General features: G+C 45.3%; 1 protein-coding gene and 1 pseudogene across 4 annotated transcripts in view; one reads left to right on the top strand and one right to left on the bottom strand.

Moving 5' to 3' along the window:
• The window catches only part of PSD3 (pleckstrin and Sec7 domain containing 3), a gene marked incomplete at both ends in the record, with an annotated part of 563129 nt that overhangs the window by 45001 nt on the left and 505921 nt on the right, over positions 1 to 12207 (top strand). The window lies entirely within an intron of this gene.
• Positions 10939 to 11707, bottom strand: LOC307068763 (protein phosphatase 1F-like; annotated as a pseudogene). Its single transcript has one exon. The product of its transcript is annotated as a protein phosphatase 1F-like (transcript).

Here is a 12207-nt window from a genome sequence, read left to right as displayed (position 1 = left end):
AATTAGACTGATGAAAGCCCTGAATTCAACTGGGAGTAAAAATGCCTACTTGGTAGGTTACTGTGAGGATTAAGTGAGATCATGTGTATAAAGCATCTAGCATAGTGCTGACACCTAGAAAGTGCCCAACAATTGTTAGTAGCCTCCTCTCAACACAGCCAACCTCAGTTGATTTGGGGCTGAATCAGAGGGCTGGTTTCTTTTACTTTCTTCCATTTCTAGAATTTCCTTCCCCTCTTAATGGAGAAATGTTACGGAGGTAAGGGATTATTACCTTTCTTTTGTTATGTAAAGAGACCTCATCTTTGCAAGAGCAAAGAGTTTTCTAATCACTTGGGTAAACTTCTGTAGAATCAGTCCTAGAAAACAGCTACTGGGAATGGCTATTTTCAAGAGCTTTATGCTGTTGCTTAGAAATGCTTCTTATTTTTCCAGGAAAGACACTTGGCTGTGTTCAAGGGAGTTTGGCCACTGTCAGTCTCAACTCCCTTAACACTTCTGATATATTCAAAATAAAAGACATATAAGAGAAATACCCAGGCCCTTTGGTGAACTTTTTCAATGGAACTGTGAATCTCTGGGTTTCATTTCATTCTCTCCTTAAAATGTTCTCTCAATTGCCTGTAACAAAGTCCTAAACCTCTATAATGGCATTCAAGGATTTTCACAATTTGGGCCTTAACTTCTTCAAAAGTCTCACCTGCCTGTCTCCCCGGGTCATACCTAAGCCTTCACATTTTTCTATATAGCCTTCCCCATCTCTCCACCAAACTCCTATTCATCCTTGGAGAATCTCTTCTGTGAAGCTTTGTGGTACACCACAGAGCAAGGTTCTCATAGAACTTTCATAGTTCTTTTGCTTTCACAGTATTTTTCATGTTTTATTGTATTTCATGTTGATATAGTAGGCTTGTACAGTATCTAGTATCTAGTTGACACTAACTCTGTGTTTGGTGAATAAATGTTGTTTTGAATTTGGTCCGAAAAAGGGGGGGATACACCAATGTTTTACTGTTTGCACCAGACTGCAAACTCCTAGAGAAAAAGACCTGGTCTTGGTGACTAGATTAAAGACCATGGAATGAGTTGACAAAGAACAGTAAATATAGTGAAAAAGAACAGATAATAATTTACATTCATTTAATATCTGCTATAAACCGGGTACTAGATGCTTTCAAGGATACAACTGATATAATCTTATTTAATCTATTTGATAACCACGTGGGGATTAACACACTTACAGGTTAGTAAATGGGTTTAAGGGTAGAGTGACTTCGTTAGTAACTTAATTAATTATGGAGCCTAGATTTGAATCCCATCTGTTGCTCCAAAGTCCAGGCTGTTTGCATTACCCCAGTCTGGCTCAGAGAAGAGAGGCTACCATTGAAGCTATAGGCTGGCACTTGTTTGCAGCATGGGTTTGAGGAGGCAAGGCAGCCAGGAGATTGCAGGAATTAGTCAGTTGTGAGGTGATGAGTGCCTGGGCAAGAGTAATAAGCGGAGAGCGATCAATACATGTGATAGGCCCTGACAGGGAGGAGCTGGGTGCAGCACAGCATCTTACTTGGTCCTGAATGCAGTTGTTCGAGGGGTGGGGTGGGGGGACTGCAGTAGGGGCAGGGCACAGTCCTGAGCGCAGATCCCCAGATGCAGCTGCTCCAGGCCCTGAGCTGGGAGACTGGCCTGCAGCGTGGGGAGAAAGAGACGAAAAAGACTCAGGTCCTGCAGAAAAATCATAATGTGGTTAATGCCTCTGTGAGTATCTGAGCCCTGACACAATATGTGGTCATGGTAGTTCCCCCCAGCTATGAACCTAAAGGTGGCCTGCAAAAGTAATAGGTTGGATCCCATTTTCCTCCCAGGTGGGAGGGATTGTAGAGTCCACAGCCCCACAAAAGCATGACCAGATGAGAGGATTGTGTGGGAGCTCTGTTTGGCTGAATATCACAGTAAATGGAAAGGTTTTTGACCCTGAGCTACCACTAAGACTGCTTCGAGATCCTGTTTATGTAGCATGATTCCATACCTGTGAATTCTTACCACAATCATTTTGGCCAGATATGCTGTTTGCCAGTCTATGATATTTGGCAAAATGTGTGGTCTGATGCTGAACATAGAACTGGCCTCCTGGTTAACATGCTTCAAGTCTTGGGTCTTTACTCTCTTTTTATTCTACTCTTTTCTGTTCCACCCATTTTCTATAAGGTCAAAGTAGTTTATGGACATGTACCAGATTCCTGGGGAGAGGCGGTAGGATAAGTAAGGACCCGGTCTTCTTGTAACTCCCTTCCTCCTACCTGCATTACTGGCCAACTCGCTGGTAGCATATTCCTTTATTCAATTTTACCAAGATGGAAGTTGTATTTAACTGGAGATGAGAGTCATCATTCTTCTCTTGTAAAGTTGTGCTTTCTTTTTAGGAGGTATGATTCCTTTATCGGTATTTCATTCAATTAAAAAGAAAGAGAGAGAAAATTGAACTTTTGGCAGCAACCTCAAGTGTTACGAATGAAATTAAAACACCCAAGCCAGTGCTCAAGCCTATTATGTGGATTTATGATATTCCTTTGAACTCTTCATAAGTTCAGTGATTTTGAGTTTCAGTGACCCATGAAAAAAGGACTTTCATGAGGTGCTTTTGTTTATGTCCCAGACTTTTTTTTTAAGAAAACTGAAGAAATTCTGTTGGTGTCTGGACCTGGTCAACTTATAGACAACCTACTTTGCTGCCATAGAATTGAAGGTTTTTGATATGTCAATCATTGATATTCTGCTGTGACATATGATTTTCTTCACTTTATATATTATAGACCTAGATTTATCATGCCTGACGTTTTGGTTTTAAACATACACTTAGGCTTGTTTGGAGAAGAACATGTTGGGGGCTCACTCATCTGGGAGCCTCACCCCGCATTTCACTAAGCATGTGGAGGGAAATAAGTTTGCAGAATGTAATCCTAGAAGGTGGGTCACCTGTGAAATCACTTTAGAATTTGATATCCTTTAAAAAGTGGGGAGGGGGTGCTGTAGGGATGAAATACCATATGTTAGGTGCAATGTGGGAATCTGAATCTTTTCCTCTTTTATTATGTAATGGTTTTGAAACCACATGTTCATCCAGCTGTTTCTCATCAGATTTGTTTTGTTTCCATATAAACACATACACATAAAATAAAACAATTTTAATGAAAAGAGAAATTCTCTTTTCCCCTTAAAGTTTCTTTGATGATGAAATTCATGTAAAGCTCTGAATTATGACAATGTACAAGTTAAAGAATTCAGAAGAGAATTAGAACAAAATTCAGTTTTGATTATCTCTTGTCTCCCTTTTTCAAATATGTTTCTTCATTCCATTGCTCTCTATAAAACCACATGGGAGGGCTTCCCTGGTGGTGCAGTGGTTAAGGATCCGCCTGCCAATGCAGGGGACACAGGTTCGAGCCCTGGTCTGGGAAAATCCCACATGCCGCGGAGCAACTAAGCCTGTGCATCACAACTACTGAGCCTGTGCTCTAGAGCCCATGAGTCACAACTACTGAGCCCACATGCCACAACTACTGAAGCCCGCACGCCTAGAGCCCATGCTCCACAACAAGAGAAGCCACCGTGATGAGAAGCCTGCGCACCGCAACGAAGAGTAGCCCCCGCACGCCTCAACGATGGGTAGCCCCCGCTCGCCGCAACTAGAGAAAGCCTGCGTGCAGCAACGAAGACCCAACGCAGCCAAAAATAAATAAATAAATAAGCTAATTAATTTTTAAAAAGTGGATTTTTTTTTAAAACCACATAGGAAAAGCACACTTTTGAAATAATATTAGAAATCACAGTTTTTGGTTTCTTTTTCGTGAGGAAAGATAAAATGGCAGAAAAAGTGTGCTGATGACATCAAAACAGAGGAATACTGGTTGTTCAGAGCATGTTGGGAAACACTTACTTCTTACTCTTACCCTTGTCTCATTACTGAAAATTTGCCTGGGCGTATAGTCCAGTGTGTTTGTCTGACACATATTAACTTTGTATACAAAGACACGTAGCTGTCTTTGGGTCTGGCCCAGCAAGTTCAAGAATTGTAGCATTTCCAGCAGTTACAGCTTTGCAAAGGGACAAAGCACATTATAAAACATGTTATTGTAGCTTTTGCACTGAATTTCATTTAAGTAAGAATAGTAACTTAGATTTCTATAAAAATTTATACTTTTTAGTAACTTAGATTTCTATAAACTTTATCCATTCCCTCATTTAATCTTCACAAATTGATATCCCTTTTACTATGAATTTGAGGCTCAGGGGATTCTGACTCCACGTAGATAAGTAAAATGGGTGTCATGCAATGGGGCTCGTTCGTTATGGCAAATCACCCTACTACACTGGGGACCGGTCAGCTCCTAAAGGTAGGATAACTAGCTAGACCAGCTCCAGTTAGATCTGACCTCTGCGCTAATGCCTGTCCCTTTTGTCTTCTGACTTACAGGGTTATGGGGCCATATAAAAAGTAGATAAGGCAGGTTCTACATAAAATGGGATCAAGTCTCATAGAGCGTAGAATGTTGGCGGTAGCGAAACCTTCCATACCATGTTGTCCAAACCTGACTCATGGGCAACATCCCTGACTTCCCCCCTTTCCAGGATACTTCCAGTAATAAGGGACACAGCCCCTCACATGTAGCTTCTTCAGCAAGCTCGTCACCTGCATGGATATTCTGGTCCAAGCCCCAAGACTCTCTTACCTGACAACTGAATCTTATAGGTCTTCCTGTCATCACTCTTGTCCTGCTGCAAACTCCATGATCTATTCTCCACATAGCAGTAGGTGATCTTTTAAAATGTAATCAGGCCAAGTTATTCTCAGGCTTAAAATCCTCTAAGGTATCCCCACCAGTTAAAATCTAAATCCAAATTCTGAGCATGGCCTTCAGGCCCAAAGACCTCGACTCCCGCCTTCATTCTGAGCCCTGGTCCTTGGTGCCCTGCACCAACCAGGATCCTCTCACTGCTCCCATTTCACGACCTTTGCCCTCTCCCCAGGCTCCCCTCCTGTCTTTGTGGTACGTGCCCTCATTGTCAGGTCAATGCTCCAACATCATCTCCTCAGACCACCCTAACTAAAACATTTCCCACCAAGCCGCTTGCAAACCCTTGACCTGCTTTCTTTCTCGTCATGGCTCTTTTTGCTCCTTTATATTATTTAAAACGTTTATTCATGCAGATGTCTACTGTCAGCCTCCACTCACTCCGTGAGGTAGGGACTTTGTCTCGTTCATTCTCCACTGTGTTTCCCAGTGGTGTCATCTTGTAGGTATTCTATAAATAAATTACATTAAAAATAATTAATTATTAGAAAAATTTCCTTTCCATTTCAAGATTGAATATATGCAGGGGTGAAAGATGACTCTAAGATTCCATCCCTGGGTACCTGAAAGAGTGATGGATGTGGGACATGAGGAGTTGTAGGAGTACAGAGTGGATGGCATCTAATGCCACCCCTTGAACAACCCCTTACTCGGGAGATAGGGTTCATAGAGCCAGCATGTCAGGGACTGGAATCCACGTCCTCTCATTCCCCTGCCTTGTGTTCTTTCCAGGACATGACACCATTTCATCAGCAGGAAGTGAGGTTGGTGTACAAATAAAGGAGAGATGATGAATTTGGCTTTGGACATGCTGAGTTTGAGGTGTCCCTGGGACATTCACCGGTTAGATATAAAAACTGAAACTCAGAAATGAGCTCAGATACCTGCATTGATTTTGTAATTGAAATGTGGGAAAGGATGAGATTGCCAAGGTAGATAAAGAGCAAAAAATAAGAAAAGGGAGAGAAGAAGATGGAAATAAAAAAAAAAAAAAGCAAAGGCCAGAACATTTGCATATGGAAGAAGTTTGCAGAGAAAAAAAGGATCCACATGGTCTCATGAAGTCAAGGAAGAAAGAAGGTCAATGGAGGGCAGGTCAAGTAGGACAAGGACAAGGCAGAAGGAGGGGCAGTTTCAGCAGTGCAGGGTCAAAGGTCAGATTGCCAGGGACCCAGGTCCTGAGGATGAGGCCTTATTGGTTAAGATCACTGGAGTTAAACTGCCTGGATTTGGACCCAGACTTCAGCATTAACTGTAGGGCCTCAGGCAAGATTTTTAATCTCTCTATGCCTCATATACTAAATAGGGATAAAAGTATCTATCATATTTACATATTATGAGAAATAAATGAAATAATCCACTTAAATTGTTAAGCCTAGTTCCTGATACATAGCAACTGCTCAATAACTTTAGATATCATTTCTCTCTCTCTTTTTTTTTGGCTGCGTTGGGTCTTCGTTGCTGCACGTGGGCTTTCTCTAGTTGTAGCGAGCAGGGGCTACTCTTCGTTGCGGTGCGCGGGCTTCTCATCGCGGTGGCTTCTCTTGTTGCGGAGCATGGGCTCAGAAGTTGTGGGTCGCGGGCTCTAGAGCGCAGGCTCACTAGTTGTGGTGCATGGGCTTAGTTGCTCCGTGGCATGTGGGATCTTCCCAGACTAGGGATAGAACCCGTCTCCCCTGCATTGGCAGGCAGATTCTTAACCACTGCGCCACCAGGGAAGTCCCAGATATTATTTCTTTTGGTAAGAGTTTGGAATATAAAGGAAGGAGAAAGATAAGATATAAATTGGGGAGATTAACAGAGTTCAGGGAAGACCTCTTGAGTAAACAAAATCCTGTAAAGAAAGGAAAAAGGATCATATATTTAGACACAGGGCTTAGTGTTAGGGAAGAGAAGATAGATGTTGAGATAGGAGCACAAAACGGATGATAAGGATGAGAAGAGAGATGGGTATTCTGATAAAGAGAAGGTCTTCCAGTGCCACCTTGTTAGATCAGCCCATGGCCCCCACTTGTTGAGACCTCGTGAGTGCCTCTTTCTCACTACGCCACATGGGGCTGATAATTCCAACTTTCTGAACTGATAGTTTGATAAGCACTGCCAGGGCTAAGGACAGAGCTCTGTAGAGGTGTAAGAAAGCCTCTCCAACAATGAATCGAGCCGCCATTCATGCAACACAATCATTAAGAATCTCAGGGCTGGAGGCATCTGAAAGGCCATCTGGCCCAAGGTCACCTGAATTCCCTCCACAGCATCTCCAGCAGGCAGTTACATATAAGCTGCATTTGAACAGCATCCCATTTGGTATCTTGCAAGCCAGACCTTTCTTTCTCAGGTTAGATTCTTCAGCACAGGAATTCTCCCACTGATCTGCCATAGACTTGAAATGGCCATTTTCAATCACTCCTTAGGCTTAACAGACTGAAGGATTCCTTTAAACCACAAATACATAACCTGGGAATGGAGATGCTGGTGATGCCTTTTCTGTAAGAGTCCTTGTCAGTCACAAAGGATGACTCCAAGGAGGGGTAAATCTAACGTGCGGTGGGAGGGCTGCAGATGTTAACATCTGAGGATGCGTAACACCAAAGGATGTGAAAGAGCGTAAGACACTGCTACAAAAGCCAACATGCAAGCACAGGGTATTCAGAGGAAGGGAAATATTGAGGTCATGTTCATCCTTTGTCTTATTTTGGCCCCAGGTGGGCACTGGGGTGTGCCACCATCTAAAGAGGAGTCCAGGCCTGAGCCTTGCCCTCATGCAAATGAGGGCATTTCAATTACTGGCAATGAGGTAGTCCATTGAATCCATTTAAATGGACCCAGCCAGAGGTTCATGGATCTGGTTTAAGCTAGGATAGCGGAAGGTATTCTCAGTCTACCTGAGGATAAGACTACCAACCAGCCACGTAACCCTACCACAATCCAAATGGAGCCCAGCTCAGCCCAGCCCAGCCCAGCACTCTCTGAGTTCAGCTAACTCTGAACTTTGTTTTTCCTCATCTGTGAAATACCTCACCTATTAGAATGCAGGGAGCTAGAGTAGAGGGCCTTGGGTGGGTCTTCCCACTTCTAAATTCCACGATAGTAGCTCAGCTACAAGATCTCCCCAGAGACTCAAGAGATCATAGCAAGGAGGCAGGTAGGAAAGGAGCAATGGCAGCTCCAGAATTTCAACCTATGGCAGACCTGGGGCCCATCTGTTTGGAGGTTTGACAATCTGGGGAGCTTGTCACGTAGTTGCATCTGCATGGCAAACGGCGGTTTTTACTTCGATTGCATAAGCATTGGTGGGAGTTAAGGGAGGTTGACAAGCTCCCTGCAAACAGCCCTTGTGCCATTTTGGGAAATAGGTCCTGGCGGGTGATGTGGCCATTCCTCCAGCTCTCACTCGGGGCAATCTCCATACCCTGCATTCAGCTTTAAGAAACGGAAAGGCTCAGCAGTGGCATTTGAGTATTGTCACCACCATCAGAAGATATTCCTTTTTCATCAGGAGACTTTGGTTATCACTCATTTTCTCTTCTGCCTGAGTGTATGATGTGAGTTGGCTAAGATTTGGCCAAGAGGAGCATAAAAGAGAGACTAGAAAATTTGTTAAAAATAAAAAGGTGATAAAAGTTTTAAAAAATCCTTTTCTTAATTCAATGATGAAATATGGCTGTTAATGGAAAATGAATTGGTCTACTCCGGCCATAAACACTTTACGTTTATGTTAATCACACTAGCGTTAATACCAAACACTGTGCATCTATTAATAGCAGTTTTCATCTTCATAGTGCTTTACCAACAACTAACTAATTAAACAAACCTATTTTAACTGGTTGCCATGGTAGCAGAGATGCACAGAAATGGTTGCATCTATCAAATTCATTGTTAGCTCCTGAAATATAATTCAGTTTGGACAATAAGTTATCATTATGCAGCATTATAATGTGTTTAGAACGATAATTACTATGTTAGTAATGAAAAGATTTGCGAGTACACATAAATACATGCAGTAGCAAATATTTATAAAGATAATTTTTATGCTTATTACCTATAAAATCTTTTCCTCCACTGAATCTGGTAGCCAAAACATGACAATTTCATCTGTAATTATTACTCTGTTTATACCTTATCTACTGTGTTTGCTCTTCAGTACCCATCCTGAGAAGATGGTCATCCAGATGAAAGAGGCTTCCAAAAATTTGCCGCTGAATAAACAGTGAGGAGGGGAGTTGCAGGGCATGGGGGGAGATGACAGTTGCCATCTTCAAGTGTCTGAAGGCTATTGGAGTGGAAGGGGAATGGGAGTGGTGGCTTGACCGCTGGTGTCCAGACCAGCGTGAATAGCGGAAGCTACAGGGAGGCATGTGTGACCTGCGGCCCCATGGCACAGGGTTTACATAGGATGCTCTGGAGTCAGGCTGGACCTAAATCCAGACCCCGTCCTTGCTGTGGTGGGGTTAGTTGCTCTGAGCCACCGGCCTGCTGCATGGGGTCGTGTGGAGATTCCCAGCTAATGCATGGAGGCCTCTGCCTAGAACAGAGTAAATAGAGCATGAGTGTTAGCTCTTTATTAGTGGAGGATTTTTACCTGAAGTTTGTTAAAAATAGAATGGGCTGCTTTGTGAAGCCATGACTCACTTCTCTGTCAACTGGAAGTAATGAAGCAGAACCTGGATGGCCACCTGTTAAAACTGCTGTATAAGGGCTTCCTGCCTTGAGGGTAAGGTTGAAATAGATGATTTCCAGGTCCACGATTCCATGAATTTGGGAAGGAGGGGAAGGAGGAAGGACTTCTGTTTTCATCCTTCACCCTTTGCTTCACTGGATTCTTACTATAATGTAATACTTGGGTGAACTAGGTTTGTGACGTAGTGTTATTGGTAAAATGGTATTATATGGAGCAAACTGTTCTCTTTCAGATTTTCGTCCTGATCTAGCCTTAATTCTGAGAAAGACACTCACTAATTTGACTGTTTAGTCTCTGCCAAGTTTTCCTCCAAGACCCTTCAGGTCCTTTTCAAATGGAGATGTTTTTCCAACTAGTTTCCTCAGGTCTGTGGCTCACTGTGTTCTAAAATTACGTTATTTCCCTTATTATCCGGAATGGCATCTGTCTATAGTCATATTTCTCTAAATACTTGTACCTATCTTTACCTTATCCTTTAACTCCTCATCAGTGAGCAGGCAATGAACCAGCCTAGGTTTTTTTTTTTTTTTAACGTCTCGGCAAAGGTGTTTTTAATAAACACAGCCTAAGCTAAACAGCTGTGCTTCAGAGAATTCTTTCTTGACTAGAGCGGCAGCCCTGAGCTGCCCGGTGGCGGGGCTCCCAGCTCACAGTCTTAGACCTGGAAGGTTTTCTGTTCAGATTCAAACGCAGCCTTGTGAATTCTGGTGAGGTCTGTGCTCAGAGCATCCGATGACGATGACGGTGCCTCCGTCCCCGCCCCCCGCTTCCCCCGTCTCCTCCTGCCGTGTCGACTGGGCCAGGCCTCAGCTCTCTGGGCCTGTTTCCCGATCTCAGAAATGGACACGATCTTAGTATCCACCCTGCTAGGAGGACCCCCGAGGTTCCGAGGTGAGGTTCAGTGGGCGGTACGGTCACAGAGGGACCAATGCGTCTTCTTTCAGAAACAGACGCGCCTCATCGCGCTAACTGCCGACACCAGCAGCCTAGAGAGACCTGCCCGGGGGAGGTGTTTGGAGGGTGGGGAGGGTCAGGTGGACCTCGTGTTGCTGCTTTGCGTTATTGCCCTTTGCAGATGGTGCGTTTTTCACAAACTGAAGGTTTGTGGCAACCCTGCGCCGAGCAAGTTTATTGGCACCATTTTTCCAACAGCATTTGCTCACTTCCTGTCTCTGTGCCGCATTTTGGTAACTCCTGCGATATGTCAAAGTTTTTCATTATTATTATTCTCTGTCATGGTGATCTGTGAGCAGTCATCTTTGATGTTCCTACTGCAAAAAGATCACAACTGGAAGGCTCAGATGACGGCTAGCATTTTTTTAGCAATAAGGTGTTTTTTACCGTACGTGTGTTGTTTTAGACGTAATTCTGCTGCACGCTTGTAGATGAGGGTACAGTGTAAACGAGCTTTTATCTGCACTCTCGCCGGGCTTTCCAGAGGAACATATCATCGGTGCAGCGGAAGGCTGCTCGCAGGGCCCCCGCGGGGTCAGTGGGCAGCTCCGGCTGGTGGGCAGCAACAGCGTGCATGTGCACAGACGCGTACCCCGCGGCGTCCACACCTCCGTGCCCATCGAACACGGCAAAGTAGGCGCGGTCCACAGAGACCGATAGGCCAAAGAGCAGGCTGAAGGCTGGGAGGCACACGTGCTGGTCCTCCCTCCTGCGGTGGGCGTTACGGATGGCGTGCACGGAGACCAACCACTGCCGCTGCGGGACCCAGGCAGCCACGGGCACCTGCTTCTGCCACTGGCTGCACACTTCCCAGAGCCTGTCAAAGGGGCTCCACACCAGGCCCGCAGCGTCCAGCAGGCTCACAGGGGCCTCCTCCTCCTCCTCATCATCGCCGTCCTCCTCCACCTGTTCCGGCAACTTCCGGAACTCAGAAAGGTCCGTCCGCAGCAGCCAGGCAGGCAGCAAGTGGCGGCCGAGCGCGCCTGCTGCTCAGGAAGCCCATGGCCAGCTCAGCTAGCTCGTCTTCCACCTCCTCCTGGATTAGCATCGTCCCTCGGACCTTCCATGGCAAAGGGCTCTCCGAGCCCAGCGGGGCTGGGAAGTCGCGGAGGAGTGCGTCCAGGAGGCTGGGGTTCTCCTCTGCCTTCTGGCTGTTCCGCTGTGGGGTTCCCGAGGCCATGCCCAGAGCATCCCCGGGGGCTGCTGCCAGGTCGTTGGTCTTCATTCTGCCACTCGGCCGCCCGCTAGCCGCTCCCCCCAGCCTAGGTTTTTAACAGTGTGGGCTTCTTCCTCGTTTTCCTTTCTTTCTCTTTAACAACACCGTATGGTGACAGCTCTGGCCCAGCAGCTAAACGTCTGCCCAGAGCCGCTGAAGTCCACACGGTTACAGGCTTGTTTGTGGGACCTGGTGTCAGGTCCATCCCAGCCACTCATGAGACTGCTACTCCTGGGAGTGTGGTTGTCACTATGACAACAGACTGAGAAGACCAGGGATAGACTGAGAACTTTACAGCGAGGCTGAGAGGAGCCCAGGGAAAAGGAAAGAGAAAATAAATCCTAGGGAGGTCCCCAAGGCAAGGGTGCAGGGCTGGGTGTAAGCAGTGCAGGGTAGAAAGGAGACAGAAGGAGAGGAGAGCAAGAAAGCAGAGGTTGAAAATCTGTCCCGATTCTCACTTTTTTTTTTTTTGGGGGGGGGGTACGCGGGCCTCTCACTGTTGTGGCCTC

Source organism: Hyperoodon ampullatus (genome assembly GCF_949752795.1).
Source record: "Hyperoodon ampullatus genome assembly, chromosome: 20".
NCBI lineage: Eukaryota > Metazoa > Chordata > Mammalia > Artiodactyla > Ziphiidae > Hyperoodon > Hyperoodon ampullatus.
Note: the sequence above shows the minus strand (reverse complement) of the source record. Positions and strands in the feature narration are given on the sequence as shown.